Raw genomic sequence first — 22,500 nt, 5'->3', positions numbered from 1 at the left:
AGTCACTTCTGATACAGGAGCAGTTGGGGGATCGGTGCCTTGCTCAAGGGACTCACCTCAGTCGTGGTATTGAGGGTGGAGAGGGTGCTGTACATTCACTCCCCCCACCCACAATCCCTGCCGGACCTGAGACTCGAACCTGCAACCTTGGGTTACAAGTCCGACTCTCTAACCATTAGGCCACGGCTGCCCCAAGGAGACAGACTGCGCTTTTTGCGGTGCGAAACGTACCCTCGCAGTTGCGTGAGCCTTTGGGGCCCACTGCTGTCAAAAGAATTTCTCAGAACGGGCCCTGCGCACATTCGTGGCAAAAGCATGTCCCACCGAGATTTGAACTCGGATCGCTGGATTCAGAGTCCAGAGTGCTAACCATTACACCATGGAACCTTGACGAGAGAGGCCGCTGCTCAGAGGAAAGCAAAGAAGAAGTGGCTTACGGCTCACCAGCAACAAAAGTTGAGCCTTTTTTGTTTTTATCTGCCGCAAGAAGGCACGTAGGTTCCACCGAGATTTGAACTCGGATCGCTGGACTGACTGCTCGTGGGCCCCTTAGCAGGCAGAAAAGCTTCAGGACCAAGCCTGACCACGGGCTCGTCCGGGATTTGAACCCGGGACCTCTCGCACCCAAAGCGAGAATCATACCCCTAGACCAACGAGCCACGCTCACGCAGCTGGCGCACCGCCGCCTGCCCTCGAGCGACGCTCTTCACGTGGCTTTGAATGCAGGGAGCATCCGGAAGTCTGCGCTTGTGGCAAAAAGCACCTCGATTTCTGAGAAACTTGTTTCTGCCCTGCTCTACTCACCCTGTTACGGTCCTCAGGGGTGCAGACTTACTTGACCGCAACAGTCACTTCTGATACAGGATCACAATCTTGTGAAAGCCAAGTGGATCGTTTGTAATAAAGCAACAACAACAAGAAAGCCCAAAAAACAACATTAAAAACACTGAATGAAACAAGCAAGCATTAGAAGAAATGAGTCTAAAAACAAACAAGTTGGCGGCGATCATAATAACCAAAAGCAAAGAAGACAAATAGCAACAACAAAAGAAAGAAAAAATTAACTGCAATGGAAGAAATGACACACCTCGAGACAAGGTCAAAGGCAAAGGAATGAAAGTGGGCCTTTGAATGGATTCAATAATGGTGGTGGACCTAACAGGGAGAAGATTCTGCCTTCTGCGGCCAGGGGAATTAGCTCAAATGGTAGAGCGCTCGCTTAGCATGCGAGAGGTAGCGGGATCGATGCCCGCATTCTCCAAAGGGCTCCTTCCCTTTTACGCGCACGTCCCCAAGGAGACAGACTGCGCTTTTTGCGGTGCGAAACGTACCCTCGCAGTTGCGTGAGCCTTTGGGGCCCACTGCTGTCAAAAGAATTTCTCAGAACGGGCCCTGCGCACATTCGTGGCAAAAGCAGGTCCCACCGAGATTTGAACTCGGATCGCTGGATTCAGAGTCCAGAGTGCTAACCATTACACCACGGAACCTTGACGAGAGAGGCCGCTGCTCAGAGGAAAGCAAAGAAGAAGTGGCTTACGGCTCACCAGCAACAAAAATAAAGTTGAGCCTTTTTTGTTTTTATCTGCCGCAAGAAGGCACGTAGGTTCCACCGAGATTTGAACTCGGATCGCTGGATTCAAAGTCCAGAGTGCTAACCGTTACACCATGGAACCACGAGCGCCTCTTTGACAGCTGACCTGGCGGTAGATAGTGTTGCGGCTAGGGGGAACCAGTCAGAGCGAGGGGTTGTATCCCAGTGAGTTTTGGTCACTGGCCACCCTCGACCAAAAGAAAGCTGCATCTGCCGAAACCCGGGATTGAACCAGGGACCTTTAGATCTTCAGTCTAACGCTCTCCCAACTGAGCTATTTCGGCCACATCCACCTAGGGTTTGGTCTGCAGGGGTTTACGTGACACCACCCGTCGCTTTGAGAGAAGAGCAGAGACGAGCTAACAGAGAACAAAAGACGTTGGCCCGTACGGGGATCGAACCCGCGACCTTGGCGTTATTAGCACCACGCTCTAACCAACTGAGCTAACCGGCCTGGCTCCGGCCAGACGTCTGCCCAATTTCCCCAAAGTTTGCTGACTGCTCGTGGGCCCCTTAGCAGGCAGAAAAGCTTCAGGACCAAGCCTGACCACGGGCTCGTCCGGGATTTGAACCCGGGACCTCTCGCACCCAAAGCGAGAATCATACCCCTAGACCAACGAGCCACGCTCACGCAGCATGCGCACCGCCGCCTGCCCTCGAGCGACGCTCTTCACGTGGCTTTGAATGCAGGGAGCATCCGGAAGTCTGCGCTTGTGGCAAAAAGCACCTCGATTTCTGAGAAACTTGTTTCTGCCCTGCTCTACTCACCCTGTTACGGTCCTCAGGGGTGCAGACTTACTTGACCGCAACAGTCACTTCTGATACAGGATCACAATCTTGTGAAAGCCAAGTGGATCGTTTGTAATAAAGCAACAACAACAAGAAAGCCCAAAAAACAACATTAAAAACACTGAATGAAACAAGCAAGCATTAGAAGAAATGAGTCTAAAAACAAACAAGTTGGCGGCGATCATAATAACCAAAAGCAAAGAAGACAAATAGCAACAACAAAAGAAAGAAAAAATTAACTGCAATGGAAGAAATGACACACCTCGAGACAAGGTCAAAGGCAAAGGAATGAAAGTGGGCCTTTGAATGGATTCAATAATGGTGGTGGACCTAACAGGGAGAAGATTCTGCCTTCTGCGGCCAGGGGAATTAGCTCAAATGGTAGAGCGCTCGCTTAGCATGCGAGAGGTAGCGGGATCGAGGCCGGCATTCTCCAAAGGGCTCCTTCCCTTTTACGCGCACGTCCCCAAGGAGACAGACTGCGCTTTTTGCGGTGCGAAACGTACCCTCGCAGTTGCGTGAGCCTTTGGGGCCCACTGCTGTCAAAAGAATTTCTCAGAACGGGCCCTGCGCACATTCGTGGCAAAAGCAGGTCCCACCGAGATTTGAACTCGGATCGCTGGATTCAGAGTCCAGAGTGCTAACCATTACACCATGGAACCTTGACGAGAGAGGCCGCTGCTCAGAGGAAAGCAAAGAAGAAGTGGCTTACGGCTCACCAGCAACAAAAATAAAGTTGAGCCTTTTTTGTTTTTATCTGCCGCAAGAAGGCACGTAGGTTCCACCGAGATTTGAACTCGGATCGCTGGATTCAAAGTCCAGAGTGCTAACCGTTACACCATGGAACCACGAGCGCCTCTTTGACAGCTGACCTGGAGGTAGATAGTGTTGCGGCTAGGGGGAACCAGTCAGAGCGAGGGGTTGTATCCCAGTGAGTTTTGGTCACTGGCCACCCTCGACCAAAAGAAAGCTGCATCTGCCGAAACCCAGGATTGAACTAGGGACCTTTAGATCTTCAGTCTAACGCTCTCCCAACTGAGCTATTTCGGCCACATCCCCCTAGGGTTTGGTCTGCAGGGGTTTACGTGACACCACCCGTCGCTTTGAGAGAAGAGCAGAGACGAGCTAACAGAGAACAAAAGACGTTGGCCCGTACGGGGATCGAACCCGCGACCTTGGCGTTATTAGCACAACGCTCTAACCAACTGAGCTAACCGGCCTGGCTCCGGCCAGACGTCTGCCCAATTTCCCCAAAGTTTGCTGACTGCTCGTGGGCCCCTTAGCAGGCAGAAAAGCTTCAGGACCAAGCCTGACCACGGGCTCGTCCGGGATTTGAACCCGGGACCTCTCGCACCCAAAGCGAGAATCATACCCCTAGACCAACGAGCCACGCTCACGCAGCTGGCGCACCGCCGCCTGCCCTCGAGCGACGCTCTTCACGTGGCTTTGAATGCAGGGAGCATCCGGAAGTCTGCGCTTGTGGCAAAAAGCACCTCGATTTCTGAGAAACTTGTTTCTGCCCAACTCACCCTGTTACGGTCCTCAGGGGTGCAGACTTACTTGACCGCAACAGTCACTTCTGATACAGGATCACAATCTTGTGAAAGCCAAGTGGATCGTTTGTAATAAAGCAACAACAACAAGAAAGCCCAAAAAACAACATTAAAAACACTGAATGAAACAAGCAAGCATTAGAAGAAATGAGTCTAAAAACAAACAAGTTGGCGGCGATCATAATAACCAAAAGCAAAGAAGACAAATAGCAACAACAAAAGAAAGAAAAAATTAACTGCAATGGAAGAAATGACACACCTCGAGACAAGGTCAAAGGCAAAGGAATGAAAGTGGGCCTTTGAATGGATTCAATAATGGTGGTCGACCTAACAGGGAGAAGATTCTGCCTTCTGCGGCCAGGGGAATTAGCTCAAATGGTAGAGCGCTCGCTTAGCATGCGAGAGGTAGCGGGATCGATGCCCGCATTCTCCAAAGGGCTCCTTCCCTTTTACGCGCACGTCCCCAAGGAGACAGACTGCGCTTTTTGCGGTGCGAAACGTACCCTCGCAGTTGCGTGAGCCTTTGGGGCCCACTGCTGTCAAAAGAATTTCTCAGAACGGGCCCTGCGCACATTCGTGGCAAAAGCATGTCCCACCGAGATTTGAACTCGGATCGCTGGATTCAGAGTCCAGAGTGCTAACCATTACACCATGGAACCTTGACGAGAGAGGCCGCTGCTCAGAGGAAAGCAAAGAAGAAGTGGCTTACGGCTCACCAGCAACAAAAATAAAGTTGAGCCTTTTTTGTTTTTATCTGCCGCAAGAAGGCACGTAGGTTCCACCGAGATTTGAACTCGGATCGGTGGATTCAAAGTCCAGAGTGCTAACCGTTACACCATGGAACCACGAGCGCCTCTTTGACAGCTGACCTGGAGGTAGATAGTGTTGCGGCTAGGGGGAACCAGTCAGAGCGAGGGGTTGTATCCCAGTGAGTTTTGGTCACTGGCCACCCTCGACCAAAAGAAAGCTGCATCTGCCGAAACCCGGGATTGAACCAGGGACCTTTAGATCTTCAGTCTAACGCTCTCCCAACTGAGCTATTTCGGCCACATCCCCCTAGGGTTTGGTCTGCAGGGGTTTACGTGACACCACCCGTCGCTTTGAGAGAAGAGCAGAGACGAGCTAACAGAGAACAAAAGACATTGGCCCGTACGGGGATCGAACCCGCGACCTTGGCGTTATTAGCACCACGCTCTAACCAACTGAGCTAACCGGCCTGGCTCCGGCCAGACGTCTGCCCAATTTCCCCAAAGTTTGCTGACTGCTCGTGGGCCCCTTAGCAGGCAGAAAAGCTTCAGGACCAAGCCTGACCACGGGCTCGTCCGGGATTTGAACCGGGACCTCTCGCACCCAAAGCGAGAATCATACCCCTAGACCAACGAGCCACGCTCACGCAGCTGGCGCACCGCCGCCTGTCCTCGAGCGACGCTCTTCACGTGGCTTTGAATGCAGGGAGCATCCGGAAGTCTGCGCTTGTGGCAAAAAGCACCTCGATTTCTGAGAAACTTGTTTCTGCCCTGCTCTACTCACCCTGTTACGGTCCTCAGGGGTGCAGACTTACTTGACCGCAACAGTCACTTCTGATACAGGATCACAATCTTGTGAAAGCCAAGTGGATCGTTTGTAATAAAGCAACAACAACAAGAAAGCCCAAAAAACAACATTAAAAACACTGATTGAAACAAGCAAGCATTAGAAGAAATGAGTCTAAAAACAAACAAGTTGGCGGCGATCATAATAACCAAAAGCAAAGAAGACAAATAGCAACAACAAAAGAAAGAAAAAATTAACTGCAATGGAAGAAATGACACACCTCGAGACAAGGTCAAAGGCAAAGGAATGAAAGTGGGCCTTTGAATGGATTCAATAATGGTGGTGGACCTAACAGGGAGAAGATTCTGCCTTCTGCGGCCAGGGGAATTAGCTCAAATGGTAGAGCGCTCGCTTAGCATGCGAGAGGTAGCGGGATCGATGCCCGCATTCTCCAAAGGGCTCCTGCCCTTTTACGCGCACGTCCCCAAGGAGACAGACTGCGCTTTTTGCGGTGCGAAACGTACCCTCGCAGTTGCGTGAGCCTTTGGGGCCCACTGCTGTCAAAAGAATTTCTCAGAACGGGCCCTGCGCACATTCGTGGCAAAAGCAGGTCCCACCGAGATTTGAACTCGGATCGCTGGATTCAGAGTCCAGAGTGCTAACCATTACACCATGGAACCTTGACGAGAGAGGCCGCTGCTCAGAGGAAAGCAAAGAAGAAGTGGCTTATGGCTCACCAGCAACAAAAATAAAGTTGAGCCTTTTTTGTTTTTATCTGCCGCAAGAAGGCACATAGGTTCCACCGAGATTTGAACTCGGATCGCTGGATTCAAAGTCCAGAGTGCTAACCGTTACACCATGGAACCACGAGCGCCTCTTTGACAGCTGACCTGGAGGTAGATAGTGTTGCGGCTAGGGGGAACCAGTCAGAGCGAGTGGTTGTATCCCAGTGAGTTTTGGTCACTGGCCACCCTCGACCAAAAGACAAAAGAAAGCTGCATCTGCCGAAACCCGGGATTGAACCAGGGACCTTTAGATCTTCAGTCTAACGCTCTCCCAACTGAGCTATTTCGGCCACATCTCCCTAGGGTGTGGTCTGCAGGGGTTTACGTGACACCACCCGTCGCTTTGAGAGAAGAGCAGAGACGAGCTAACAGAGAACAAAAGACGTTGGCCCGTACGGGGATCGAACCCGCGACCTTGGCGTTATTAGCACCACGCTCTAACCAACTGAGCTAACCGGCCTGGCTCCGGCCAGACGTCTGCCCAATTTCCCCAAAGTTTGCTGACTGCTCGTGGGCCCCTTAGCAGGCAGAAAAGCTTCAGGACCAAGCCTGACCACGGGCTCGTCCGGGATTTGAACCCGGGACCTCTCGCACCCAAAGCGAGAATCATACCCCTAGACCAACGAGCCACGCTCACGCAGCTGGCGCACCGCCTCCTGCCCTCGAGCGACGCTCTTCACGTGGCTTTGAATGCAGGGAGCATCCGGAAGTCTGCGCTTGTGGCAAAAAGCACCTCGATTTCTGAGAAACTTGTTTCTGCCCAACTCACCCTGTTACGGTCCTCAGGGGTGCAGACTTACTTGACCGCAACAGTCACTTCTGATACAGGATCACAATCTTGTGAAAGCCAAGTGGATCGTTTGTAATAAAGCAACAACAACAAGAAAGCCCAAAAAACAACATTAAAAACACTGAATGAAACAAGCAAGCATTAGAAGAAATGAGTCTAAAAACAAACAAGTTGGCGGCGATCATAATAACCAAAAGCAAAGAAGACAAATAGCAACAACAAAAGAAAGAAAAAATTAACTGCAATGGAAGAAATGACACACCTCGAGACAAGGTCAAAGGCAAAGGAATGAAAGTGGGCCTTTGAATGGATTCAATAATGGTGGTGGACCTAACAGGGAGAAGATTCTGCCTTCTGCGGCCAGGGGAATTAGCTCAAATGGTAGAGCGCTCGCTTAGCATGCGAGAGGTAGCGGGATCGATGCCCGCATTCTCCAAAGGGCTCCTGCCCTTTTACGCGCACGTCCCCAAGGAGACAGACTGCGCTTTTTGCGGTGCGAAACGTACCCTCGCAGTTGCGTGAGCCTTTGGGGCCCACTGCTGTCAAAAGAATTTCTCAGAACGGGCCCTGCGCACATTCGTGGCAAAAGCAGGTCCCACCGAGATTTGAACTCGGATAGCTGGATTCAGAGTCCAGAGTGCTAACCATTACACCATGGAACCTTGACGAGAGAGGCCGCTGCTCAGAGGAAAGCAAAGAAGAAGTGGCTTACGGCTCACCAGCAACAAAAATAAAGTTGAGCCTTTTTTGTTTTTATCTGCCGCAAGAAGGCACGTAGGTTCCACCGAGATTTGAACTCGGATCGCTGGATTCAAAGTCCAGAGTGCTAACCGTTACACCATGGAACCACGAGCGCCTCTTTGACAGCTGACCTGGAGGTAGATAGTGTTGCGGCTAGGGGGAACCAGTCAGAGCGAGGGGTTGTATCCCAGTGAGTTTTGGTCACTGGCCACCCTCGACCAAAAGAAAGCTGCATCTGCCGAAACCCGGGATTGAACCAGGGACCTTTAGATCTTCAGTCTAACGCTCTCCCAACTGAGCTATTTCGGCCACATCCCCCTAGGGTTTGGTCTGCAGGGGTTTACGTGACACCACCCGTCGCTTTGAGAGAAGAGCAGAGACGAGCTAACAGAGAACAAAAGACGTTGGCCCGTACGGGGATCGAACCCGCGACCTTGGCGTTATTAGCACCACGCTCTAACCAACTGAGCTAACCGGCCTGGCTCCGGCCAGACGTCTGCCCAATTTCCCCAAAGTTTGCTGACTGCTCGTGGGCCCCTTAGCAGGCAGAAAAGCTTCAGGACCAAGCCTGACCACGGGCTCGTCCGGGATTTGAACCCGGGACCTCTCGCACCCAAAGCGAGAATCATACCCCTAGACCAACGAGCCACGCTCACGCAGCTGGCAAGTCTGCGCTTGTGGCAAAAAGCACCTCGATTTCTGAGAAACTTGTTTCTGCCCTGCTCTACTCACCCTGTTACGGTCCTCAGGGGTGCAGACTTACTTGACCGCAACAGTCACTTCTGATACAGGATCACAATCTTGTGAAAGCCAAGTGGATCGTTTGTAATAAAGCAACAACAACAAGAAAGCCCAAAAAACAACATTAAAAACACTGAATGAAACAAGCAAGCATTAGAAGAAATGAGTCTAAAAACAAACAAGTTGGCGGCGATCATAATAACCAAAAGCAAAGAAGACAAATAGCAACAACAAAAGAAAGAAAAAATTAACTGCAATGGAAGAAATGACACACCTCGAGACAAGGTCAAAGGCAAAGGAATGAAAGTGGGCCTTTGAATGGATTCAATAATGGTGGTGGACCTAACAGGGAGAAGATTCTGCCTTCTGCGGCCAGGGGAATTAGCTCAAATGGTAGAGCGCTCGCTTAGCATGCGAGAGGTAGCGGGATCGATGCCCGCATTCTCCAAAGGGCTCCTTCCCTTTTACGCGCACGTCCCCAAGGAGACAGACTGCGCTTTTTGCGGTGCGAAACGTACCCTCGCAGTTGCGTGAGCCTTTGGGGCCCACTGCTGTCAAAAGAATTTCTCAGAACGGGCCCTGCGCACATTCGTGGCAAAAGCATGTCCCACCGAGATTTGAACTCGGATCGCTGGATTCAGAGTCCAGAGTGCTAACCATTACACCATGGAACCTTGACGAGAGAGGCCGCTGCTCAGAGGAAAGCAAAGAAGAAGTGGCTTACGGCTCACCAGCAACAAAAATAAAGTTGAGCCTTTTTTGTTTTTATCTGCCGCAAGAAGGCACGTAGGTTCCACCGAGATTTGAACTCGGATCGCTGGATTCAAAGTCCAGAGTGCTAACCGTTACACCATGGAACCACGAGCGCCTCTTTGACAGCTGACCTGGAGGTAGATAGTGTTGCGGCTAGGGGGAACCAGTCAGAGCGAGGGGTTGTATCCCAGTGAGTTTTGGTCACTGGCCACCCTCGACCAAAAGAAAGCTGCATCTGCCGAAACCCGGGATTGAACCAGGGACCTTTAGATCTTCAGTCTAACGCTCTCCCAACTGAGCTATTTCGGCCACATCCCCCTAGGGTTTGGTCTGCAGGGGTTTACGTGACACCACCCGTCGCTTTGAGAGAAGAGCAGAGACGAGCTAACAGAGAACAAAAGACGTTGGCCCGTACGGGGATCGAACCCGCGACCTTGGCGTTATTAGCACCACGCTCTAACCAACTGAGCTAACCGGCCTGGCTCCGGCCAGACGTCTGCCCAATTTCCCCAAAGTTTGCTGACTGCTCGTGGGCCCCTTAGCAGGCAGAAAAGCTTCAGGACCAAGCCTGACCACGGGCTCGTCCGGGATTTGAACCGGGACCTCTCGCACCCAAAGCGAGAATCATACCCCTAGACCAACGAGCCACGCTCACGCAGCTGGCGCACCGCCGCCTGTCCTCGAGCGACGCTCTTCACGTGGCTTTGAATGCAGGGAGCATCCGGAAGTCTGCGCTTGTGGCAAAAAGCACCTCGATTTCTGAGAAACTTGTTTCTGCCCTGCTCTACTCACCCTGTTACGGTCCTCAGGGGTGCAGACTTACTTGACCGCAACAGTCACTTCTGATACAGGATCACAATCTTGTGAAAGCCAAGTGGATCGTTTGTAATAAAGCAACAACAACAAGAAAGCCCAAAAAACAACATTAAAAACACTGATTGAAACAAGCAAGCATTAGAAGAAATGAGTCTAAAAACAAACAAGTTGGCGGCGATCATAATAACCAAAAGCAAAGAAGACAAATAGCAACAACAAAAGAAAGAAAAAATTAACTGCAATGGAAGAAATGACACACCTCGAGACAAGGTCAAAGGCAAAGGAATGAAAGTGGGCCTTTGAATGGATTCAATAATGGTGGTGGACCTAACAGGGAGAAGATTCTGCCTTCTGCGGCCAGGGGAATTAGCTCAAATGGTAGAGCGCTCGCTTAGCATGCGAGAGGTAGCGGGATCGATGCCCGCATTCTCCAAAGGGCTCCTGCCCTTTTACGCGCACGTCCCCAAGGAGACAGACTGCGCTTTTTGCGGTGCGAAACGTACCCTCGCAGTTGCGTGAGCCTTTGGGGCCCACTGCTGTCAAAAGAATTTCTCAGAACGGGCCCTGCGCACATTCGTGGCAAAAGCAGGTCCCACCGAGATTTGAACTCGGATCGCTGGATTCAGAGTCCAGAGTGCTAACCATTACACCATGGAACCTTGACGAGAGAGGCCGCTGCTCAGAGGAAAGCAAAGAAGAAGTGGCTTATGGCTCACCAGCAACAAAAATAAAGTTGAGCCTTTTTTGTTTTTATCTGCCGCAAGAAGGCACGTAGGTTCCACCGAGATTTGAACTCGGATCGCTGGATTCAAAGTCCAGAGTGCTAACCGTTACACCATGGAACCACGAGCGCCTCTTTGACAGCTGACCTGGAGGTAGATAGTGTTGCGGCTAGGGGGAACCAGTCAGAGCGAGGGGTTGTATCCCAGTGAGTTTTGGTCACTGGCCACCCTCGACCAAAAGAAAGCTGCATCTGCCGAAACCCGGGATTGAACCAGGGACCTTTAGATCTTCAGTCTAACGCTCTCCCAACTGAGCTATTTCGGCCACATCCACCTAGGGTTTGGTCTGCAGGGGTTTACGTGACACCACCCGTCGCTTTGAGAGAAGAGCAGAGACGAGCTAACAGAGAACAAAAGACGTTGGCCCGTACGGGGATCGAACCCGCGACCTTGGCGTTATTAGCACCACGCTCTAACCAACTGAGCTAACCGGCCTGGCTCCGGCCAGACGTCTGCCCAATTTCCCCAAAGTTTGCTGACTGCTCGTGGGCCCCTTAGCAGGCAGAAAAGCTTCAGGACCAAGCCTGACCACGGGCTCGTCCGGGATTTGAACCCGGGACCTCTCGCACCCAAAGCGAGAATCATACCCCTAGACCAACGAGCCACGCTCACGCAGCTGGCGCACCGCCGCCTGCCCTCGAGCGACGCTCTTCACGTGGCTTTGAATGCAGGGAGCATCCGGAAGTCTGCGCTTGTGGCAAAAAGCACCTCGATTTCTGAGAAACTTGTTTCTGCCCTGCTCTACTCACCCTGTTACGGTCCTCAGGGGTGCAGACTTACTTGACCGCAACAGTCACTTCCGATACAGGATCACAATCTTGTGAAAGCCAAGTGGATCGTTTGTAATAAAGCAACAACAACAAGAAAGCCCAAAAAACAACATTAAAAACACTGAATGAAACAAGCAAGCATTAGAAGAAATGAGTCTAAAAACAAACAAGTTGGCGGCGATCATAATAACCAAAAGCAAAGAAGACAAATAGCAACAACAAAAGAAAGAAAAAATTAACTGCAATGGAAGAAATGACACACCTCGAGACAAGGTCAAAGGCAAAGGAATGAAAGTGGGCCTTTGAATGGATTCAATAATGGTGGTGGACCTAACAGGGAGAAGATTCTGCCTTCTGCGGCCAGGGGAATTAGCTCAAATGGTAGAGCGCTCGCTTAGCATAAGAAGGAGCCCAATCTTTGAGCCCCCCCTCGCAAGCGAAAAAGACGCGAAAACGCAAGTGTGCCGACAAGTTTCCCCTGCAACAATATTCGGGCTATATTCCTGTGCGGTATGGATGAGTTTTAGTTACATGTGAAATACGTCACCCTCGGCGGGCTGGATTCGAACCCGCGGTCTGCGCGACTGAGTCGAAGTCCCGTTCTGAATCAAATGATTCGCGAATCGCGAAACTTGATCCGGTTGGACTGATTCGAAACAGTGAATCATCACGTTGACGCTTTACGTCGTATTAAAAACACGCCCCATCCCACCTTGTTTTTATTTTTATTTTATTTTTTACAAATCTCGCCCTAGACATAACATTATATTGATTGATATTTATTAATTTGTGTATGTTATTTTTAAAAGGCATATTACATGTTTATGTTTATGGTTAAATACGCGATCCGATTGGAGCGAATCGTCACGTTGACAGTTTCCGTCGTATTAAAACACGCCCCCATCCTCACCTGCTTTTTCCACAAATCGCGCCCTAGACATATCAATATGTTGATTGATATTTATTATTTTGTGAAAATAATTGTTTGGTAAATATGTATAAACATAAATGTATATGATATATGTTTATGGTTAAATAAAACGAATTAAAATGTTGATATGTTAAGTAGTTGATTTTATGTTTTATGTTAATTATGTTTATAATATTTTTAAAAGGCATATTACTTGTTTATGTTTAAATTAATGAATAAAATGTTTTCTCAAAGATTATTATTATTTTTTTTTGTATATGTGGGACATGATTTGATGGATATCATTTATCAGATTTAATTTATCTGATCAAAAGACACTTTAAATGTTCAAATGTAAAATGTTTAATTTACATGAACATAATATACATACACATAATATATACAGAAAAGATATAATTTATTGAGGAGGATACAGTATTGAGGGGTATACAGGACAATATGAAAAAGTGGGCCCATGTAATATTCAAAATATATACAAAAAAGACATATTTATTTTATTTATTGAGGGGTATACATGACAATATGAAGGAGTGGGCCCATGTAATAAAAACAAAATATATACAGGAACAATATTATTTATTGAGGAACATACCAGACAATATGAAAGAGAGGGCCCATGTAATATAAACAAAATATATACATTAAAAGATATTTATTAAGGAAGATTCCGGAAAATGGGAAAGAGTGGGCCCATGTAAAATACAAAATATATACAGAAAATACATTATTTATTGAGGAGGATACCGAACAATGTGAAAGAGTGGGCCCATGTAATATATACAAAATAGATACAGAAAACATTATTTTTTTGAGGAGAATACAGTATTGAGGATGATACTGAACAGTATAAAAGAGTGGGCACATGTAAACAAAATATATACAGAAAAGATTGTCTTTATTGAGGAGGTTTATGTAGCTGCCGCTGTTCTGCCAACCATTCATCGAAAGATTTGCCATTTGAGGCACTCGGGCAAAATGTGGCATTGCCATACCGACTATGGCCGAATTCTTTCGTTTTGGGCTGCCCACATTTGCTGCATTTGTTAAAAGTAACCCCTCGCACATACTTTCTCTTGTGTACTCCACTTTCCTCCTCCAGGGCCCGTCGACGCCTGTTCCTCTGGGTGTAACGGGACACAGGAGCATCAGACGCAGGAGCAGGTGGAGCTGGGCCTGCACTCAATGTTGAAGGACCAGAAGAGGGGATCACCACTGACACAGTCATGTCCGGGTTAAGGACTAGTGTGCCTAACAATGACCCAGGTGCTGAAATGGGCTGCACTACTTCTGATGCTGTGGGGGCAGGTGCAATGGGGCACTGTGTGGTGGTGGTAGCAGCGGGCCGTCGACCTGGCCGCAGGATCGGAGCCTGTCCTTCCCGATTTGGCAGAAGGATAAATGGATGTTTTGGCCCTGATGTCGATGGCGCTTCATCCAATTTTTCCCTCGGCAGAGGAAGCTGCGCATCGGCCACAGCAATTGGGTCAGGTGAAGTCAGTCCCTGAGCGAGGACACTCATTTCCTGATTCTTCTGCCGCCGCTGAAACCTGACAATAAATTACTTGTATTATAAATATGTTTTAAGAAGTATTCATTTAATTTGAAGCATATAATGTGCCTTGCTTACCACTGAATGAGTGTCTTCTGGTTTAGCTCAAACAGCTGGATCATGGTTTCATCCATCAGCCTTGGACTGTTAAGCACCAGCTCTCGGATGTGGTGGTAATCGGTGAGGATTTTAGACCACCTGGGGGTGCAAACTCCAGCCTTCTTGGTCGGCGACTTGTGTAAAGCGCACAGCTTTGTACAAATTGCCTCAACCAACCGACTGGTGTTGGGCCACTGTGCTGGACCCCCAGGATGTCCAATCAGACACCGTTTAACACTCTCCACACCCGGTGTGACTCCGGTCCGCTTCGGTGCTTTAAAGCGCCCATGTGTCAGCTGAGGCTGATGTCGAGGCTGATAGTTGACCCGCTGTTTGTCAGAGTCAGGGAGAGCTGTCCACAGCTGGATGACCTCTGTCACCTGCAGGTCAGTGAGGTAAGGAGCCTCACGAAATCCCACCAGGTAACCAGCCAGTTCCTGGACCTTGTCCCAGCCAGCGATGCCATCGGGTCCAATGACTGCTCCCTAGTAAATGCAGATTTATGGTAATATAAGTGGAATAAAATGATACTGAAATTAAATAAAGCCCTTAAAGTGTCTTACCTGAGCCTCGTCGGAGAGACTGCCTTCAGTGTCGGACGGCTGTGACAGCACTGAAGGGGCAGGGGCAAGATGCTGTCCATCTCCGCCAGATGATGTGGACGGCTCAGCCGGTGATGCCGGGGACTGAGGCAGAGGCAAAGATGAGGGGCTGTTTTTAAGATCACGGCAGGGGTCATCCTCATACAGCACTGGAACTGTGATGTCCTCCGTGATCTCTTCGTCAAACCCCTCATCTTGCAGGTCCTGGTCATCAACTGCCTCCACCAGCCTGTCTTCCTCCTCTGGGTTCTGGAGCACTGGAGTCAGTGTTTTGCCAGTCTGGCTGTAAAGGTACTCCATTCCCAGCAATTCACCTACAAGAATAAAATGGGAAAAAAGAAAGTGTTCTTAACATTTTGTCTAATACATTAAAGGCTAAATAGATAAAATAGTACAATATATGAATGTGATCTCCCTGTTCATCTATGAATTTTTTTGTTTTGCAAAAATAATTCAAATGATCTATAAAAAAACAAAAACATGAATTAATGAATTTCTTGCCTGTATATGCTCCAGGAGGGCGATAGCGCTCATCCCAGGGCTTCCCGAAGACAGCTTGGCTAAGCCGGTCCACAGCCTCCCTCATGGCACAGCCATATGTCCGGATGGAGGATGCTCCTTTTATGGCGTCTTCCATCCGGTCATCATTCCAACGCATCAAGCCCTCAAGGAGATACGCTTGAAAATGCGCATCACTGGCACTGGTTCCTAAAAATTAAATAAACAAAAAAGTTTTGTACTTCACATGAGGTGCTATGAGGTAACTGGTTACATGTAATAGAGTTACATAATTACAATACAATTACACAACACATGCATGTATATATTTAAGAAAAATATATGTATATATATTAAATATATTTATATATAATATAAATTATATGAATAATAAATATATACATGTAATTATTTTCAAAATATATACTGTATGTGTGTGTTTTTATTTATACATAATAAATACATATATTACACATATATTATATAAACAACTTTTGAATGTGAGTAATCGCAATTTAAATTACATTAAAAATTATAGTTACTAGTGACTTGTCAGGCAATACAGCTTTGTTAATGCTTATGACATCAGAAAAGAACTGTAGTATTACTGTAGAGTGTGACATTTATTCATGTGACATTACTTTAAAGTAATGGAAGCAGTTATAGTGCTTATATTTTTGACAAAAAAAATTGTAATCCGTATGTATGTAATACCTGGAATAAAACGGTTTAGGTGGAGGTGGAAAGACTCCAAGGAGGTAGAGCCACGGGCACACCTGTAACAGCACAGCTCCACACCGCCCTTCTTCAGTGTCCCCTTCTTCATGTACAGCGGAAAGTTCTCTGGGTCTTGGATACACGGAACGTGCTTCCGCTGTTCCTTCCATATCTGCTGGATCCGTTCGTGATTCAGCAGAGGAACTCCCAGAGTGTCCTTCCCGTCCGCACTGTCGAACAGATCAATCAGTGACCCGATCAATCTGGTGGTCTCCTCCACCCCCCTGGTCCTCCTCCGGCAGTGCAGTGCCAACTCTCTCCGGGTAATGCGAGCACTGACCGCCCTTTCTGAGATGTGGCCAGTCCTCTTTGCCACCAGCTCACCCTCCTTTGCACTGCGAAGTGCAGCCACATCCTCTGGATCCCACTGAAAGATGCACGTGGACAGACGGGCCATGAAGATCCCGTAGAGTGGATGAGCCTCTGTCGTGACACCTGCAGCAAATCGCCGCATGAAATGCCAGATGTCGAGGTGCACTTCAAGCTCGACCCACTCCGAGAACATCATCTTCACCTGACACTGGCCATGCTGACAGCAGCAATCTCTGTCCACGTACATCACTTTTGGGGCTGCCTCTCCTGCGTCCCGGTAGCGCTTCATCAGGCCAGCTGCCATGGGGTCCAGTCCATGTCCCTCGGCGGCTGTAAGCACAGAGACGAGGACTTGGCCGTGTTCATTCCCCACATTTGTGCACCAGGCAGCTGTACCTGAAGCAGCACCTGCGAGTTTCTTTGTGACCTATTGGGAAAAATAAAAGGGTGACAAAACTGTATTCATTGTGTATGCACATATATCCATATCTGACAAATTTCTGGATATAAACAGGACTGTGATACCTTTTTAGTGGAGTCCATCTTGAGAACAGAGCCAAAGACGGATGTTATTTTGGCTTTGACCTCATGCAGTCGCCAAAGAACATCTCTGGCGTACACGGCTAAGAGCCACTTAGGCTTAGGCAGGGCAGGTAAAAGGGGAGGCTCAGCAAATACAGGAGGCTGCACAAGGGAGGACCTTGTGAACGGTTCGCAGGCAGTCAGGTACTGCAGAACACGCTGTGTCCATGCCTCACTGTGCTGTTCCATCAGCTTCTTGTACAGCTGAGTCACACTGTTGCCCAGTGTCCTCTCCCTCATCATCCTCAGCACCCGGTTGTCACATGAGTATCTAAGGAAACAACAATATAATCATGCAAATGCTTTGGTTGTAGAAAAAACACACAAGATAAAAGTGCCTAATAATGAATGATTGTCATTATGAATTACCTGTATGTCAGCAAAGCTGGAAACTGACTGAGATGGCCCATATCCAGCTGCCCTAAGATGTCCTCGGACCAGGCAGGATACTTCTTTTTGCAGCCTTTGCACTCCAGATACTCAGTGGCAAGGTCATACCACCCGTCGATGTCCAAAACCTTGCGCACGGTGCGGTAAAGTCCTGCTGCTGTTAGCCTGTGCCTACCACAGTCTGGGCGAACACAGACAAGAGGAAATAACCACATCTTCAGCGGCATCCACAAGAAAAGGGGCCGACAGAAGAAGAGGTCTGGTGAGGCGGGTGGCTGACTGTTAATTAAAGGGGGCTGAGGAGGATACCACCAAAGCTTCAGCTGGGACACTAGTTCTGGCTTGCCGGTTCGTGGGTTGGCCTTAAATAGTGTGTTCCGGATCCACTCATGCTGGAAAGGTGGAAGATGATCTTTCCAGTGGCCTGGGAGCTCAGCTGGTGGCTGATGATGTGGAGGATCTGGTGTTTTTGCTGTTTCCGCCAATGGAGACGGACCGGCACAGGCCTCTGAGTAAACAGTAACAAAAACAATATAAGGATGGTATAAGGTTGGATTTGATAGAACTACGCCATAAATGCAGCCCACAAACAGCCTGCGAAGCAGTAATTTTGGAGGAGTGTTAATAATCGTTTTGAATATATTAAGGCATAACAGTGAAGAAAATGGTACTAGTGTTAAGAAGCAAAGAACACAGCGTACACTTTATTGATGTAAGAAAAATGCAATTAGTACAGTTCTTTGAGAATGAGAATCTGTTGTGATTAAGTAAGGAAAATGAGGTGTGATGAATTCAGTAATGATGCGCACAGACATGAAGCATGCACACATATACAATAAGGAAAAACTGTTCTTCTCATCATAAGAAGAATGACTCTCCACCATCCTGTCTGCTCAGGGGGAGCTAAAGAGTGAGTGAGTGAGTGAGTGAGAAGAGCAAGCAGTGTGAGAAAGTTATCTAGTGATTGTTTAACAACGGGTAAGTTTAGAAACGCAAATAAATACACTGACACCTTTGGACATCCTTAACCTTTTGAAGAAATCCCACTTGAGGCATGATGTGACATAATTCTGTATTGTAAACAAAAATATTAAAAAAATTAGATTTTTATTTTTAATGCTTCCCATTGTGTTTTCACAAAACATTCTTATAACATTTGTATTGGTGTCATATGCCACACCTGTATTCAGCTGTGCTTCACATTGTGATGCAGCAAATACCAGCTCCTCATCATCATCTTCAGCAGTGGAAACGGAAGTGCCTGGAGCACAAATGTTACAACTATTACTGTGACCAATACACAGAGACAAGTGTATGTAAGGTGGTGCTTACGTACCTGTAGCGAAAAGCTGTCTTCGGGCCAAAGTTTCTGCTGCTGGAGAAGGTAAAGTAGACTGCACTAATGGATCTGGAAACAGCAAGTGGACAGGTTTGCCATAACAATAAATGAATACGTGTACAATTTCTGTAGGGAAAACGTAATATTCACACTCCTACTCACAGTGTTTAACTGGTGACACGAGTTTTTTCGCCAGCTGTGAAGGAGACAAATGTTTGCCATGCGCCAACAGCGCTTTCACAGTGGCGGTCCGCTGTACACCAGTTCGGATGGCTGCAGGTGGAGGTGCAGAGGTACTGGAGGCTGCGGCTGGAGGTACAGAGGCACTGGAGGTTGCAGGTGGACGTGCAGGACGTACACTGGTGCCCACAGCAGAAGCCTGCCTTTTCAGGACATATGTCTTGAAAATGGCCATGTTGGTGTTTGGCCTGGCATCGGCCTTAACCAGGTACCTGATGAGGGCTTGGGCCTCCTTGCTTTGGTCCTCATAAACTTCCTTCATGGACCGGCCCTGGAAGTCACCAAACTCCACCATCAAGCAGCCCTGGTCTCCAGATGCTCGGGCTTCTGCTTGCATTTCCTGCTTCCTCTCATACTTCTCCACTTCTTCAGCCATCTCTCTGATATGAGAAGTGTACTGTAGGAAGAGCTGTTTATTTTCGGACAGGGGGGTTGTCTGCGCTGTCTCCTTGGAAATGCTGAGCACCAAATACACTGCGTACCCCAGAGAGTTTTCCAGGAGCCATCTAAATCTCTGGCCCTGGTACTTCCCAAACTGAAGTTTGCAGTGAGCCAGTACTAAAAACTGGTCACTGGGGTCTCCACCGTTTGTGCTGACAAAAGAACGGGACTCTGCCAGCACCTGCTCCTTGGGTTTGGCCCTTCCCGACTCCATATTTTCAAGGCGCTTCGCCTCCTCCGATGGCGCCATGAGGAGCCGGCACGATGTTGCCGATTGGCGGCGAAAAAAGGGGTAAGCGTACATTTTCTGTAATGAAGATCAGAAAGAGACTATTACCTCTAGCAAACTGAAAGATACCTGTATGTTAAGTGTGTAATGATAATTTAACAAGCTACATGTAAACCATATTACTGTGGTAATAAACATGGACAGGAATCTGATATATGTACAAACATATGTAAAGTCAAATATGAAGTCTGAAATTTCCTTTTAGTAATAATTCTAGGCTCGGAGGAGGTCACTAGTATTATTACCAAATATAAGAAATATATATAAGCAGAGCTGGGTAGTAACTGATTACATGTTATTTCATCTGAATTACATAATCAGAATCCAAAAATTAAGTACCTGTATTTAGATTAAAAAATATATATATTTTAAAATATTCCGAATCAGACTAAAGTTACTTTTTTTATGCATTATATGATTTTATTTTATTTTATTTACACAATGACATTAAATTATTCCTAACTGATATATACTTCCTAATTCCTCTTTTTGATCTTTTAAATTTCTTTTCTAAAACAGCCTACTGCTTATATTCATAAAAAAAGTCTTCCAGTTTTGTGGACACTCACACAAAGACCAGTCACTAGTCAGGTGGAGATACAGCATTTGACCACTGATTTACAAAAATCATTTCAGGTTTGCATAAAGTGTTTCAACATTGCATCAACTACTGATAAACACATTCATTTTTATTTGAAATATCACACTGTAGATATTTTTAACCACCTTCAACAAAGGCTTTTGTCTTTCAAACACATTATCATGCACACATTTTAACTAATATATTTAATTAACATACTTAAATTGAATATTTTAATAATTATCACATTTTCATGTTCATTGGTCCTCTGATGAGGTTATGGTCACAAGACATGCAGGTAAACAAAAAGAATATATATCATTTTTGTGCATTTTTAATTGATTTTAAAATGATTTACTTTAATTTATTATTTTTATGGTTTAATTAATTAGTAGTTTTTTATTTAACTCCCTGCAGTTATTTCACAAACATGTGTTAAATGCACTTAGTGTTGTTAATAACAACAAATACAATCTATTTTCTTATTCTTTTTTTCAAGATTACCCTGTTTAAATCAATGTGATAAACAAGTTAGGTCAAAAGTAATCTAAAAGTAACGTAAAAGTAGTCTGACTAACTTATATTACCTAAAATGTGTAATGTAACTGTTAATGGTTTAAATAACTAACTACAATTTGTCTTGTAACTTGGAATTAGTAACTAATTAACTTACAGTCATTACAGTTGCAGTAAGTAAGTTACCCAGCTCTCTGTCTCTCTACATATATAAGTAAATAAATATTTTAATATTAGTATTCTTTTCTTCGCACACAATACACACATAGTAATGTAGGCTAATTAGGACTGTCGATGATTTTAACCTATCTGATCAGTAGCGACATGTTTTGTTCTGTATTTATCATTTAAAAAGTTACAGGTTCGCAAATACTTCAGAAAACGTGTGATATACATGCATTGGCACGTTCTATTTTCCAAAAATACACACTATTTATGAACAAATAACGATATTAAATTATATTTAAAAATGAAGTACACCTTAGCCTTACCTATTGCAAAGATCGATGACAATAATAAACGGTCGCAGCGATTGGTCAAAAGTGAGCCACGGGAGAGAAACGCGATTGGTCAAAAGTAAGCCCCAGAGAGAAACCCGATTGATCAAAAGTAAGCCCCAGAGAGAAACGCGATTGGTCAAAAGTAAGCCCAGGAGAGAAACGTGATTGGTCAAAAGTAAGCCCAGGAGAGAAACGTGATTGGTCAAAAGTAAGCCCAGGAGAGAAACGTGATTGGTCAAAAGTAAGCCCAGGAAAGAAACGCGATTGGCTCATGTGGGCTTACTTTGGGCTTACTTTGGCTCAATCGGTGGGATGCAGTAGGCGCAAGCGAGAGGTAGCGGGATCGATGCCCGCATTCTCCAAAGGGCTCCTGCCCTTTTACGCGCACGTCTCCCAAGGAGACAGACTGCGCTTTTTGCGGTGCGAAACGTACCCTCGCAGTTGCGTGAGCCTTTGGGGCCCACTGCTGTCAAAAGAATTTCTCAGAACGGGCCCTGCGCACATTCGTGGCAAGCTTTTGGTCCCACCGAGATTTGAACTCGGATCGCTGGATTCAGAGTCCAGAGTGCTAACCATTACACCATGGAACCTTGACGAGATAGGCCGCTGCTCAGAGGAAAGCAAAGAAGAAGTGGCTTACGGCTCACCAGCAACAAAAATAAAGTTGAGCCTTTTTTGTTTTTATCTGCCGCAAGAAGGCACGTAGGTTCCACCGAGATTTGAACTCGGATCGCTGGATTCAAAGTCCAGAGTGCTAACCGTTACACCATGGAACCACGAGCGCCTCTTTGACAGCTGACCTGGAGGTAGATAGTGTTGCGGCTAGGGGGAACCAGTCAGAGCGAGGGGTTGTATCCCAGTGAGTTTTGGTCACTGGCCACCCTCGACCAAAAGACAAAAGAAAGCTGCATCTGCCGAAACCCGGGATTGAACCAGGGACCTTTAGATCTTCAGTCTAACGCTCTCCCAACTGAGCTATTTCGGCCACATCCCCCTAGGGTTTGGTCTGCAGGGGTTTACGTGACACCACCCGTCGCTTTGAGAGAAGAGCAGAGACGAGCTAACAGAGAACAAAAGACGTTGGCCCGTACGGGGATCGAACCCGCGACCTTGGCGTTATTAGCACCACGCTCTAACCAACTGAGCTAACCGGCCTGGCTCCGGCCAGACGTCTGCCCAATTTCCCCAAAGTTTGCTGACTGCTCGTGGGC

The 22,500-nt window shown here is 47.2% G+C and overlaps 47 non-coding genes across 47 annotated transcripts; 6 read left to right on the top strand and 41 right to left on the bottom strand.

The window, feature by feature from the left end:
* Nucleotides 1-315: 315 nt before the first annotated feature.
* On the bottom strand, nucleotides 316-387 carry trnaq-cug (transfer RNA glutamine (anticodon CUG)). Its single transcript has one exon. It is a non-coding gene; the product is annotated as a tRNA-Gln (tRNA).
* Nucleotides 388-587: 200 nt separating this feature from the next.
* trnap-ugg (transfer RNA proline (anticodon UGG)) lies at nucleotides 588-659 on the bottom strand. Its single transcript has one exon. It is a non-coding gene; the product is annotated as a tRNA-Pro (tRNA).
* Nucleotides 660-1,188: 529 nt separating this feature from the next.
* On the top strand, nucleotides 1,189-1,261 carry trnaa-agc (transfer RNA alanine (anticodon AGC)). Its single transcript has one exon. It is a non-coding gene; the product is annotated as a tRNA-Ala (tRNA).
* Nucleotides 1,262-1,415: 154 nt separating this feature from the next.
* Nucleotides 1,416-1,487, bottom strand: trnaq-cug (transfer RNA glutamine (anticodon CUG)). The gene has a single exon. It is a non-coding gene; the product is annotated as a tRNA-Gln (tRNA).
* A 114-nt stretch (nucleotides 1,488-1,601) lies between these two features.
* trnaq-uug (transfer RNA glutamine (anticodon UUG)) lies at nucleotides 1,602-1,673 on the bottom strand. Its single transcript has one exon. It is a non-coding gene; the product is annotated as a tRNA-Gln (tRNA).
* A 129-nt stretch (nucleotides 1,674-1,802) lies between these two features.
* trnaf-gaa (transfer RNA phenylalanine (anticodon GAA)) lies at nucleotides 1,803-1,875 on the bottom strand. Its single transcript has one exon. It is a non-coding gene; the product is annotated as a tRNA-Phe (tRNA).
* Nucleotides 1,876-1,971: 96 nt separating this feature from the next.
* On the bottom strand, nucleotides 1,972-2,045 carry trnai-aau (transfer RNA isoleucine (anticodon AAU)). Its single transcript has one exon. It is a non-coding gene; the product is annotated as a tRNA-Ile (tRNA).
* Nucleotides 2,046-2,142: 97 nt separating this feature from the next.
* Nucleotides 2,143-2,214, bottom strand: trnap-ugg (transfer RNA proline (anticodon UGG)). Its single transcript has one exon. It is a non-coding gene; the product is annotated as a tRNA-Pro (tRNA).
* A 756-nt stretch (nucleotides 2,215-2,970) lies between these two features.
* On the bottom strand, nucleotides 2,971-3,042 carry trnaq-cug (transfer RNA glutamine (anticodon CUG)). The gene has a single exon. It is a non-coding gene; the product is annotated as a tRNA-Gln (tRNA).
* Nucleotides 3,043-3,156: 114 nt separating this feature from the next.
* Nucleotides 3,157-3,228, bottom strand: trnaq-uug (transfer RNA glutamine (anticodon UUG)). The gene has a single exon. It is a non-coding gene; the product is annotated as a tRNA-Gln (tRNA).
* A 129-nt stretch (nucleotides 3,229-3,357) lies between these two features.
* Nucleotides 3,358-3,430, bottom strand: trnaf-gaa (transfer RNA phenylalanine (anticodon GAA)). The gene has a single exon. It is a non-coding gene; the product is annotated as a tRNA-Phe (tRNA).
* A 96-nt stretch (nucleotides 3,431-3,526) lies between these two features.
* On the bottom strand, nucleotides 3,527-3,600 carry trnai-aau (transfer RNA isoleucine (anticodon AAU)). The gene has a single exon. It is a non-coding gene; the product is annotated as a tRNA-Ile (tRNA).
* Nucleotides 3,601-3,697: 97 nt separating this feature from the next.
* Nucleotides 3,698-3,769, bottom strand: trnap-ugg (transfer RNA proline (anticodon UGG)). The gene has a single exon. It is a non-coding gene; the product is annotated as a tRNA-Pro (tRNA).
* Nucleotides 3,770-4,293: 524 nt separating this feature from the next.
* On the top strand, nucleotides 4,294-4,366 carry trnaa-agc (transfer RNA alanine (anticodon AGC)). Its single transcript has one exon. It is a non-coding gene; the product is annotated as a tRNA-Ala (tRNA).
* A 154-nt stretch (nucleotides 4,367-4,520) lies between these two features.
* trnaq-cug (transfer RNA glutamine (anticodon CUG)) lies at nucleotides 4,521-4,592 on the bottom strand. The gene has a single exon. It is a non-coding gene; the product is annotated as a tRNA-Gln (tRNA).
* A 114-nt stretch (nucleotides 4,593-4,706) lies between these two features.
* On the bottom strand, nucleotides 4,707-4,778 carry trnaq-uug (transfer RNA glutamine (anticodon UUG)). Its single transcript has one exon. It is a non-coding gene; the product is annotated as a tRNA-Gln (tRNA).
* Nucleotides 4,779-4,907: 129 nt separating this feature from the next.
* On the bottom strand, nucleotides 4,908-4,980 carry trnaf-gaa (transfer RNA phenylalanine (anticodon GAA)). Its single transcript has one exon. It is a non-coding gene; the product is annotated as a tRNA-Phe (tRNA).
* A 96-nt stretch (nucleotides 4,981-5,076) lies between these two features.
* trnai-aau (transfer RNA isoleucine (anticodon AAU)) lies at nucleotides 5,077-5,150 on the bottom strand. The gene has a single exon. It is a non-coding gene; the product is annotated as a tRNA-Ile (tRNA).
* A 97-nt stretch (nucleotides 5,151-5,247) lies between these two features.
* trnap-ugg (transfer RNA proline (anticodon UGG)) lies at nucleotides 5,248-5,318 on the bottom strand. The gene has a single exon. It is a non-coding gene; the product is annotated as a tRNA-Pro (tRNA).
* Nucleotides 5,319-5,847: 529 nt separating this feature from the next.
* On the top strand, nucleotides 5,848-5,920 carry trnaa-agc (transfer RNA alanine (anticodon AGC)). Its single transcript has one exon. It is a non-coding gene; the product is annotated as a tRNA-Ala (tRNA).
* Nucleotides 5,921-6,074: 154 nt separating this feature from the next.
* Nucleotides 6,075-6,146, bottom strand: trnaq-cug (transfer RNA glutamine (anticodon CUG)). The gene has a single exon. It is a non-coding gene; the product is annotated as a tRNA-Gln (tRNA).
* A 114-nt stretch (nucleotides 6,147-6,260) lies between these two features.
* Nucleotides 6,261-6,332, bottom strand: trnaq-uug (transfer RNA glutamine (anticodon UUG)). The gene has a single exon. It is a non-coding gene; the product is annotated as a tRNA-Gln (tRNA).
* A 136-nt stretch (nucleotides 6,333-6,468) lies between these two features.
* Nucleotides 6,469-6,541, bottom strand: trnaf-gaa (transfer RNA phenylalanine (anticodon GAA)). Its single transcript has one exon. It is a non-coding gene; the product is annotated as a tRNA-Phe (tRNA).
* A 96-nt stretch (nucleotides 6,542-6,637) lies between these two features.
* Nucleotides 6,638-6,711, bottom strand: trnai-aau (transfer RNA isoleucine (anticodon AAU)). Its single transcript has one exon. It is a non-coding gene; the product is annotated as a tRNA-Ile (tRNA).
* A 97-nt stretch (nucleotides 6,712-6,808) lies between these two features.
* trnap-ugg (transfer RNA proline (anticodon UGG)) lies at nucleotides 6,809-6,880 on the bottom strand. Its single transcript has one exon. It is a non-coding gene; the product is annotated as a tRNA-Pro (tRNA).
* Nucleotides 6,881-7,404: 524 nt separating this feature from the next.
* trnaa-agc (transfer RNA alanine (anticodon AGC)) lies at nucleotides 7,405-7,477 on the top strand. The gene has a single exon. It is a non-coding gene; the product is annotated as a tRNA-Ala (tRNA).
* A 154-nt stretch (nucleotides 7,478-7,631) lies between these two features.
* On the bottom strand, nucleotides 7,632-7,703 carry trnaq-cug (transfer RNA glutamine (anticodon CUG)). The gene has a single exon. It is a non-coding gene; the product is annotated as a tRNA-Gln (tRNA).
* Nucleotides 7,704-7,817: 114 nt separating this feature from the next.
* Nucleotides 7,818-7,889, bottom strand: trnaq-uug (transfer RNA glutamine (anticodon UUG)). Its single transcript has one exon. It is a non-coding gene; the product is annotated as a tRNA-Gln (tRNA).
* A 129-nt stretch (nucleotides 7,890-8,018) lies between these two features.
* On the bottom strand, nucleotides 8,019-8,091 carry trnaf-gaa (transfer RNA phenylalanine (anticodon GAA)). The gene has a single exon. It is a non-coding gene; the product is annotated as a tRNA-Phe (tRNA).
* Nucleotides 8,092-8,187: 96 nt separating this feature from the next.
* Nucleotides 8,188-8,261, bottom strand: trnai-aau (transfer RNA isoleucine (anticodon AAU)). Its single transcript has one exon. It is a non-coding gene; the product is annotated as a tRNA-Ile (tRNA).
* Nucleotides 8,262-8,358: 97 nt separating this feature from the next.
* trnap-ugg (transfer RNA proline (anticodon UGG)) lies at nucleotides 8,359-8,430 on the bottom strand. Its single transcript has one exon. It is a non-coding gene; the product is annotated as a tRNA-Pro (tRNA).
* A 468-nt stretch (nucleotides 8,431-8,898) lies between these two features.
* Nucleotides 8,899-8,971, top strand: trnaa-agc (transfer RNA alanine (anticodon AGC)). The gene has a single exon. It is a non-coding gene; the product is annotated as a tRNA-Ala (tRNA).
* Nucleotides 8,972-9,125: 154 nt separating this feature from the next.
* trnaq-cug (transfer RNA glutamine (anticodon CUG)) lies at nucleotides 9,126-9,197 on the bottom strand. The gene has a single exon. It is a non-coding gene; the product is annotated as a tRNA-Gln (tRNA).
* A 114-nt stretch (nucleotides 9,198-9,311) lies between these two features.
* On the bottom strand, nucleotides 9,312-9,383 carry trnaq-uug (transfer RNA glutamine (anticodon UUG)). Its single transcript has one exon. It is a non-coding gene; the product is annotated as a tRNA-Gln (tRNA).
* A 129-nt stretch (nucleotides 9,384-9,512) lies between these two features.
* Nucleotides 9,513-9,585, bottom strand: trnaf-gaa (transfer RNA phenylalanine (anticodon GAA)). The gene has a single exon. It is a non-coding gene; the product is annotated as a tRNA-Phe (tRNA).
* A 96-nt stretch (nucleotides 9,586-9,681) lies between these two features.
* Nucleotides 9,682-9,755, bottom strand: trnai-aau (transfer RNA isoleucine (anticodon AAU)). Its single transcript has one exon. It is a non-coding gene; the product is annotated as a tRNA-Ile (tRNA).
* Nucleotides 9,756-9,852: 97 nt separating this feature from the next.
* Nucleotides 9,853-9,923, bottom strand: trnap-ugg (transfer RNA proline (anticodon UGG)). Its single transcript has one exon. It is a non-coding gene; the product is annotated as a tRNA-Pro (tRNA).
* Nucleotides 9,924-10,452: 529 nt separating this feature from the next.
* On the top strand, nucleotides 10,453-10,525 carry trnaa-agc (transfer RNA alanine (anticodon AGC)). The gene has a single exon. It is a non-coding gene; the product is annotated as a tRNA-Ala (tRNA).
* A 154-nt stretch (nucleotides 10,526-10,679) lies between these two features.
* trnaq-cug (transfer RNA glutamine (anticodon CUG)) lies at nucleotides 10,680-10,751 on the bottom strand. Its single transcript has one exon. It is a non-coding gene; the product is annotated as a tRNA-Gln (tRNA).
* A 114-nt stretch (nucleotides 10,752-10,865) lies between these two features.
* Nucleotides 10,866-10,937, bottom strand: trnaq-uug (transfer RNA glutamine (anticodon UUG)). The gene has a single exon. It is a non-coding gene; the product is annotated as a tRNA-Gln (tRNA).
* Nucleotides 10,938-11,066: 129 nt separating this feature from the next.
* On the bottom strand, nucleotides 11,067-11,139 carry trnaf-gaa (transfer RNA phenylalanine (anticodon GAA)). Its single transcript has one exon. It is a non-coding gene; the product is annotated as a tRNA-Phe (tRNA).
* A 96-nt stretch (nucleotides 11,140-11,235) lies between these two features.
* trnai-aau (transfer RNA isoleucine (anticodon AAU)) lies at nucleotides 11,236-11,309 on the bottom strand. Its single transcript has one exon. It is a non-coding gene; the product is annotated as a tRNA-Ile (tRNA).
* Nucleotides 11,310-11,406: 97 nt separating this feature from the next.
* trnap-ugg (transfer RNA proline (anticodon UGG)) lies at nucleotides 11,407-11,478 on the bottom strand. Its single transcript has one exon. It is a non-coding gene; the product is annotated as a tRNA-Pro (tRNA).
* Nucleotides 11,479-21,807: 10,329 nt separating this feature from the next.
* On the bottom strand, nucleotides 21,808-21,879 carry trnaq-cug (transfer RNA glutamine (anticodon CUG)). Its single transcript has one exon. It is a non-coding gene; the product is annotated as a tRNA-Gln (tRNA).
* Nucleotides 21,880-21,993: 114 nt separating this feature from the next.
* Nucleotides 21,994-22,065, bottom strand: trnaq-uug (transfer RNA glutamine (anticodon UUG)). The gene has a single exon. It is a non-coding gene; the product is annotated as a tRNA-Gln (tRNA).
* A 136-nt stretch (nucleotides 22,066-22,201) lies between these two features.
* trnaf-gaa (transfer RNA phenylalanine (anticodon GAA)) lies at nucleotides 22,202-22,274 on the bottom strand. Its single transcript has one exon. It is a non-coding gene; the product is annotated as a tRNA-Phe (tRNA).
* Nucleotides 22,275-22,370: 96 nt separating this feature from the next.
* trnai-aau (transfer RNA isoleucine (anticodon AAU)) lies at nucleotides 22,371-22,444 on the bottom strand. The gene has a single exon. It is a non-coding gene; the product is annotated as a tRNA-Ile (tRNA).
* Between the last annotated feature and the right edge of the window lie 56 nt (nucleotides 22,445-22,500).

This window comes from Garra rufa, chromosome 20, assembly GCF_049309525.1.
Source record: "Garra rufa chromosome 20, GarRuf1.0, whole genome shotgun sequence".
Taxonomy (NCBI): Eukaryota; Metazoa; Chordata; class Actinopteri; order Cypriniformes; family Cyprinidae; genus Garra; species Garra rufa.
The sequence above is the reverse complement of the archived record's forward strand: the minus strand, read 5'-3'. Positions and strand labels throughout refer to the sequence as shown.